Source organism: Carettochelys insculpta, chromosome 3 (genome assembly GCF_033958435.1).
Source record: "Carettochelys insculpta isolate YL-2023 chromosome 3, ASM3395843v1, whole genome shotgun sequence".
NCBI lineage: Eukaryota > Metazoa > Chordata > Testudines > Carettochelyidae > Carettochelys > Carettochelys insculpta.
Genome location: NC_134139.1, coordinates 106,135,163 through 106,143,436, shown reverse-complemented (window position 1 = coordinate 106,143,436; position 8,274 = coordinate 106,135,163).

The window sequence follows — 8,274 nt, the reverse complement described above, 5'->3', positions numbered from 1 at the left end:
ACTGTAGCCTGTGGCCTGGATATGGCCCACAAGGCTCGGAGCATCCTCCCCCTGCAGTGGGGAGCTGGTGACGGCTTGCCCCACTGCAGGCAGGGGAGCCCTAAGTCTCAAGAGCTGGATCAAGGGCAAGCCACAGGCCTATTGCAGCCTTGTGTTGCCCAGCTCTGGCTGGCTGTGGGGAGTAACAGCTCTGTACACTGCTGTTCCCCCTTCTTGCACAGTTGGAGGAACCGCAGTGCAGGGAAGCTCGCACAGGGAAGCTGTATTCCTGTGCTCATTTGCAGGATTTGCCTCTTCCTCCCCCTGCCCCCCCACTCATTCCCACTGACCAGGAATTGAGGCAATGGGAGCTGGAGGGAGTGGGGCAGTCCCTGCAAGTTCAGGGTAGCGCAGAGCCACCTGTTCCCTCCAGGAACTGTATCAGGTAGGTGCCCAATCCCTTGCCACTTCCCGTCCAGACCCTGTGCCCCCAATCCACTCCGGCACCCTGCTTCCCACCCAGAAACACAGTAAATCTCACATTTTTGACCCTACCTCAGAGCATAGGCGGGGTCCAAAAATCTACTAGCCCTCAGCCCCTGGAAGAGTTAACTAGGAGCTGCGGGGAGTGATGTCTCTCTTTTTCCCCCCCTGCTTCTTAGTTGGGTGACACATCTGCGAGAACTTTTTTTCTCCTCGTCTGGGCTACTTCTACACTAGCAAATTTGTTAGAAAAACCTGGGGCTGTTCTGCAAAATCTCATGGAGTGTCTATACAAAAAATGCATCCTTTCCATATTAAATTGGAAGAACACGGCACTTTTTCTGGCGGCCCTCTTCCTCTCCCAGATGAGGAAGAGCACCTTTTTCCGAAAGAATTTTTATTTTTTGGAAAAAAATGTGTGTAGATGCCCTGGGGGCCCGTTTTTTTCGAAAGAGCAGTCCCCATGGTACAAGATTTTTAGGTCCCTGGCCTGTTCTTTTGAAAGAGCAAGGGCCGTGTGGACGCGCTCTATCGAAAGAGATGATCAATTTTTTCAATCCACTTTTTTGTGTGCAGACATGCTGTTTCAAAAGAAATTTTTATGGAAGAGATCTTCCATAAGTGCTTCTTTCGAAGGATCGCTGTAGTGCAGATGTGGCCTTGGGGGACAGGTCAATGAGGGTTGTTGGTTTTGTTTTATTTTATTTTATTTCATTTTATTTTTTGCTTCTCATTTTGTGTGGCCTCCGACTGATTTTTCTGTGGTCCCCAACCCTAAAAAAGGTTCCCACTCTCTGCTTAAATATGTGAGGTTCTTTTCACCAAAAGAATGAAAAAGACAAACAGATGTCTATTACACTGCACTCTTTCACATAACCATGACTTAATCCTTGAAATCCAGGGGTAACATAGATCATCTACCAGTCTCCTCCACTTCACTCTGTCTTCAGATAACCATACTCAAGTCCAATTTCCCAGCTTTAAATACAGATTATCTGTTTACTAGAGTCAAAGTTTATAGGCCAGTTTATCTAAACTGATCATCTAATACAGACTATTGAACTGCCCCCCAAATAATTCCTAGGGCCTATCTTTAGAAAAGTCCATTTTGGCTTGTCTAGCTGTTGTTTAGAACACTGTGCATGAGGTAATATCCTTTACCAGACTAACAGCAGTTGTTCAAATAAAACATATCACCCCATTCACCTTGTCTTGCTATCATCATGGGGCCAACATGGTTATACCAACACTGCAGGTAACAATATCTGTTCAGATCATACAGGTCAGGAAAGGGGAGAGGTAGGAAGTTAGCTGCAAAGGAGCCTCTGTGTAGCTACCTAAGGAGAAGAGTATAAACAACCATAGAATAATCTCTCATTCCCTCTATTGCTCAGTCCTTCCAAATGGAGGGGGAGGAACCACAGAATCCAGATCACAAAAGGGCGGAGCTCGACCGCCAAAGGGGAAGGGAGCATAGCTGAGAAAGCCTGAGAGCCGCAGCTGCCTTTTTCTCTGCTCCAAGAACAACATCTGTGAAATCCTGAATCCAGGATTGCAGCAGCACAGGGGAGGAGGAGGCAGCAGAGACAACTCCCAGTGATGCAACGCACATAGAGATAACTGTTCAAGTGGACGGCAGCCTAGATCGCTACACTTCCATACTTTCGCTCTTCAAACATACATGAGACAAAAGCCAGTGTGTGACAAATGACCAGAATGACTGTGCTATGCTGGGCTTTTGGGTTTGTGCCGACTGTGATACTTTTAACTATCCAGATTAAAATATTTTTCACTCAAGCAACATTATAATAATATAAAGTGTTTTTATGCAAGCCACATATGATATTGACGAATAATGCTGCCTATCAATTACATATGGTGCTTTTCATGTTTCTTCTATACTTAATGTTCTCCCAGAGGTGAGATAAAAAATTAGTTAACAATGCTTCTTCACTGAAAACTAATGCAGATCTAATAATCTGATGAAGCGGGTCTTTACCCATGAAAGCTTATGCTCCAAAATATCTGTTAGTCTATAAGGTGCCACAGGACTTCCTGTTGTTAATGCAGAAAGAGAAAAACAGTCAGCAGTCCTTCTACACTATGGCTCCCCACATTGCTAGCACTGGTGGAACTGAACGGGTAGTAGCAATTGAAATATTTGACAAGTGAGCACAAGGCATTTGTATTTTCAGGGAGCACAGCCATTGTGAGATGAGAGTATTCAGCACCATTTTGCAAAGAGAAGTCAGCACTTCACAGGATCGGGCCCTGGAGAAACTGATGATGGTAATACAGCATATGAAACTGAGGGATTCTGAAGAATATAGGAATAAATAGAAAACAAATAGAAACATCATGATTTCCCTTTTTCGTCATTTAACCTCACATCACAATCTTTATCAGTGGAAAGCCAAAGCCATACATGTGACTATTTAGTGTGTTTAGCATATCAAAAGAGTCATTCAACACCTCTTATGTTCTAGGCCCTGATTAATATTCTGTTGTTCTTCTCATTTTAATATTCAACCTATTTATTTCCTTCATATGGTCAACAGAGTCTTTTTGGGCAAAGGATATGATCTGTATGTTTACTCAATCCCAACTGCTGAAATTAGATACAAATGAACAGGTGAGATGGTTACGTTCTGCCTGCTGTAAAGCTACTAACTGAGAATCTTGTCAGTAGCTCTTTATCTTTTCCATTTTCTTTTTGGTATTGAGGTTCTCTAAATTTTTTTCATGTCTTAGGTTACCAAATAAAGTTTGAGGAAATAACTTCTTGCTTTTTTAATATAAATAGGTGCTGCGGAGCTGTTTTTACTGTTTACACCAGACACGTAATCATATGATTATATACACTGAATGAGAGCTATCATACTGCACAAAGAAACATATCTACCTGTGATGGGGTGGACTAAGTCCCAACGCCCTCTAGAGGAGGCCAGATGTCTTGCTACATCCAGTGAGGAGCAGACAAGAGGTCCTCCAGGGAAGATAGAGTGGCTGTATCAATGGCAGCCAATCAAGACCTGGCAGGCCAATATAAAAGAAGCTGCTGGGCAAGCACCAGGCCCTTCTATTCAAGAGCTTGAGACAGGCTCATGCTGCCTGGGACTCTTGGGCTGTGTCTACACTACAGTTCTGTTTCAAAAGAACATCAAAAGATGGTCTTTTAGGCCGTGTCTACACGTGCCCCAAACTTCGAAATGGCCATGCAAATGGCCATTTTGAAGTTTACTAATGAAGCGCTGAAATGCATATTCAGCGCTTCATTAGCATGCGGGAGGCAGCGGCGCTTCGAAATTGACACGCCTTGCCGCCGCGCGGCGCGTCCAGACGGGGCTCCTTTTCGAAAGGACGCCACCTACTTCAAAGTCCCCTTATTCCCATGAGGTCTCACCCCTCCTGCAGGTTCAAAGGCCGGGAGCCCCATCGCCTGCGCCCGCCCCTTCCTCCACGTGTCCAGGGGCCCCACCGGGGCTGTGCCAGTGGCACAGGGAGGTAGGGGCACAGCTCGGGTGTGGTCCCTGTGCCTGTGCCGGGCTCAGCACAGTGGAGGGGGTGTCCACTGCCTCCTCCTCCCTGCCCTGGTGGCGCCAGCAGAGGGACCGGCGGTGGCCCCGTGCTGGCCCCGTCCGAGGCCTGGGCCACTCTCCCTGGCCCTCAGTTGTCGGGCTCCCCAGGCCCGTCGCAGGTCTGGTCTGTCTGCCAGCTGCTGGAGCTGTGGAGACAAAAGGGGAGAGGAACAGGCCATCAGTTCCAGTGAGGGACCCCCTGAACCGCCCCCCCTGTCCCTCCCACCCCATCCCAGAGGTCCTGCAGGGACTGCATCTGCGTTTCCCTGTCTGGGTTGCAGGAACACTGGCTCTCCTCTGCCTCCCTCGGTCCATCCGCAGCCTGGCGGCCGTGGTACTTTCTGGCCCGCATGGTGCTGGGTGCCACACATCAGCCCTGTGAGGCCGGGGCAGTGGGGCCATCTGGCCTGCCCATGTCCTGGAGCTGATGTCCCTGTGGGTGGGCTGCGGCCACCCTGGGCAGGACTGTGTTTCCCCTCTCCTGGCCCTGCGGCCAGCAGAGAGCACAGTACATACCTGTGGGTCCCTCCAGGAACTTGGGCGAGGTGTGGTCGGAGGGGGCCAGGCTGGATGGGCCCAAGGGGACGTTGATGATGAGGGCCCCCTCGCTCAAGCCCTCGTCATTGCTTGTGTCCCGGATCCATCGGGGGCGCCTGCGGGTGGCCGGTGGTCCAGGCCGGTCCTCCCCCTCGGTCCCTGTCCCCATCTCCTCCAGCTTGGTTGGGGGATCGGCGGTATCCAGGTACACAGTCAGGGGTCCCGCCTCCCTAGGCCCAAGGAGGTGGCCGAGTCCCCAGTAGTAGGGGTAGCTGGTGGGCGCTACCCCTGACCGTCCAGCTGCATCCTGAGCCCAGCAGTATGCCTGCCAGAGCTCCCTGACCTTGGACCTCACCTGGTCTGGGGTCCAAGTGGGGTGACCCCAGCCAGTGAGGTCCTTGGCCAGGCGCTCGAACGCTGTCTGCTGCAGGACCTCCTCGTCTTCCCGCAGAGCAAGGAGGTCCTGCAGCTCAGCCTTGGTCCAGGAGGAGGCCCAACACTTGTGGGGCTGGCTCCCGTCCTAGGAGGACTCCCCCCAGTCCCTGGATGACCCTTGGGGTGGGCAGGAGTCCCGGCCGCTGGCCATGGTGACAGAGGTGCTGCGGCTTCCCCCTGGGTCATCGCAGCTGGGAGCGGTATACAAGGCACCATGGGCTCCCTGCTGCCTGCACGCTCTCAGCTTCCTGCCTGAGGGCTTCTGGGAGCCTGAATGCTGGAAGGCGACCGGACCCTGGTGCCATAGAGCATCGCTTGTGCTTTGAGCGGCACCGCCGCCTGCCAGCTGATTGCAGACATGGAGGACCCACTCTTTTGAAAGAGCAGGCCGCAGAGTAACAGAAAGAGTAACAGAGAGGGAGCCGTGCTAGTCTATATACTATTAAAAGAAAAAAGCAGTCAAGTAGCACTTTAAAGACTAACCAAATAATTTATTAAGTGATGAGCTTTCGTGGGACAAACCCACTTCTTCAGACCATAGCCAAACCAGAACAGACTCAATATTTTAACCAAGATTCTAACCAACAGCCACAGTCTATACCGCAGGAACACCAGTCCTGGGACTTTTCCTTGCAACAAAGCCTGCTGCCAGCTTTGTCCACATATCTATTCTGGTGATACCATCACTGGACCTAACCAGGTTATTCACAGAATCACGGACACATTCTCATGTTCCTCAGCTAACATCATATATGCCATCATGTGCCAACAATGCCCAGATGCTTTATATATTGGACAGACTTCAAACTCTCTCAGCAAAGAGTTAATGGGCACAAAACAGACATCAAAACATTCCTGATCCACAAACCAGTTAGTGGAGTGGGCCATTCTGTTAATGACTTAAGAGTTTGTGTCTTATTGAAGAAGAATTTTCAGTCTGCTTTGGAAAGAGAAACTGCTGAACTCTCTTTCATAGTCAAATTTGACACATTAACACATGGTTTGAACCAGGATGCACGTTTTCTGGGACATTATAATGGCTCTTTGGCATACTTGGCTTAATCTAATTCTTGACTTCCCCACCACCCACCTCTCTGCTCTCTGATTTGCTCATCTTGATAATTTTTTTCTGATTTGTCAACTTTGATTACTGTTTTTGGTTCTCTGTGCCTTAAATATTGAGTCTGTTCTGGTATGGCTATGGTCTGAAGAAATGGGTCTGTCCCACAAAAGTTCACCTAATAAATTATTTTGTTAGTCTTTAAAGTGGTAGACTGCTTCTTTGTTTCGAAAGAGGGCACTTTTTCCATCCCAGGAACAAAGGACTGCCTTCAAAAGAATGGGAGAGTTCTTTCGAAGTTAATTTCGAAAGAGCACCGTGTCAGTGTAGACATTCTGTGGCTTCTTTTGAAAGAACTCGGCCCTCTGATCCTAATTTTTAATGTACTTGCTAGTGTAGATGCACCCTTGGGCTGTGTCTGCACTTGCATTCCTTCTTCCCATGAAAAAAGGGAAGACAAATTCTTTCAAAGATGGGATTTACTTTCGAAAGAGCAGTGTCTACACTGGTTTTCTTGGTTTGAAAGAAGCTATGTTGAAATAAGATATGCAAATGAAGTGCCAGATCTGCAAATTTGTACCTCATTTGCATTTTTGGTTAACCTTATTTGCATACCTTTTTCAAAAGAGGAATGCAAGTGTAAAGACAGCCTATGAACTACTGCTCTCCTTTTAAAGGGTTTCCTGAACTTTCTGGCTATGTCTACAGTAGCCAAAAACTTCAAAATGGCCACGCAAATTGCCATTTCGAAGTTTACTAATGAAGTGCTGAAATACACATTCATCGCCTCATTAGCACGTGGGCAGCCGCAGCACTTCGAAATTGACGCGGCTCGTCCAGATGGGGCTCCTTGTCGAAAGGACCCCGGCTACTTCGAAGTCCCCTTATTCCTATCTGCTCATAGGAATAAGGGAGCTTCCAAGAAGCCGGCGTCCTTTCAAAAAGAAGCCCCATCTGGACGAGCCGCACCAATTTCGAACTGCCATGGCCGCCCACGTGCTAATGAGGCACTGAATATGTATTTCAGCACTTCATTAGTAAACTTCGAAATGGCCATTTGCATGGCCATTTCGAAGTTTTTGGCTAGTGTAGACACGGCCTCTGTGTTTCTTCCATGTAAATTTCTTGCGGTGATGTTATAGCCAGGTTGGTTCCAGGAGATGAAAAAGACAAAGTAGAAGAAATATTATTTCTATTGGACTAACTTTTTTTGGTGAGAATAACAGGCTTTAAAGCTACACACAGCTCTTCTTCAGGTGTGGGAAAGGTACTCCAAGTCTCTCATCACAGCAACTAGTCCAATAACAGATCCCACTTAAACTTATGGTTTCATGAGCCACAAGGTGGCACTCCTGTTGCACATAAGCATTAAGCAAAGACTGGGATGCAAATACAACATTTCCAATGCTACAAAAATTAAAAATTGCTGTAAGAAGCAGTGCTATTTCTAATGTTCTTTCAAAGGCTAAATAAAAGATTTGAAGTGGGAAAATCTAAGAAAATTGTTCCTGATCAATTCCTATTTTAGGGGTGAAAGTTAATTTGGATATAGAACAAGTTGCCCATGTTGAGAATCATTTTTACAATAATTTTATACCAGTTTCATTTGTTCCACACACAATCAGTACCAGTCTACTGTAATTTCTTACATGAACAGTACAAATTTATAGAACTAAAGTTTCAGAAAACTGTAAATAAGAGCAGGACACTGCACTGTATATTATCTTTCAGACAAAGTTCTCAGAACAATTTACAAAGGTTTGTTAAAATTCACATCTCCACTATGAAGTAGTATCATATTCACATTACAAGGAGGTACTTTAAAGTACAGAGGCTAAGCAACTTTCTCCAGGGTCACATTTCAAATCTATTTCATAACTGGGAACAAAATCCAAGGTCCTTGACTCCCAAGTTTTCTAACCACTGCACTGCACCATATTGGCTATGTCTACACGTGAAGCCTACATCGAAGTAGCCTATTTCGATGTGGCGACATCGAAATAGGCTATTTCGATGAATAACGTCTACACGTCCTCCAGGGCTGGCAACGCCGATGTTCAACATCGACGTTGCGCAGCACCACATCAAAATAGGCGCTGCGAGGGAACGTCTACACGCCACAGTAGCACACATCGAAATAAGGGTGCCAGGCACAGCTGCAGACAAGGTCACAGGGCGGACTCAACAGCAAGCCGCTCCCTT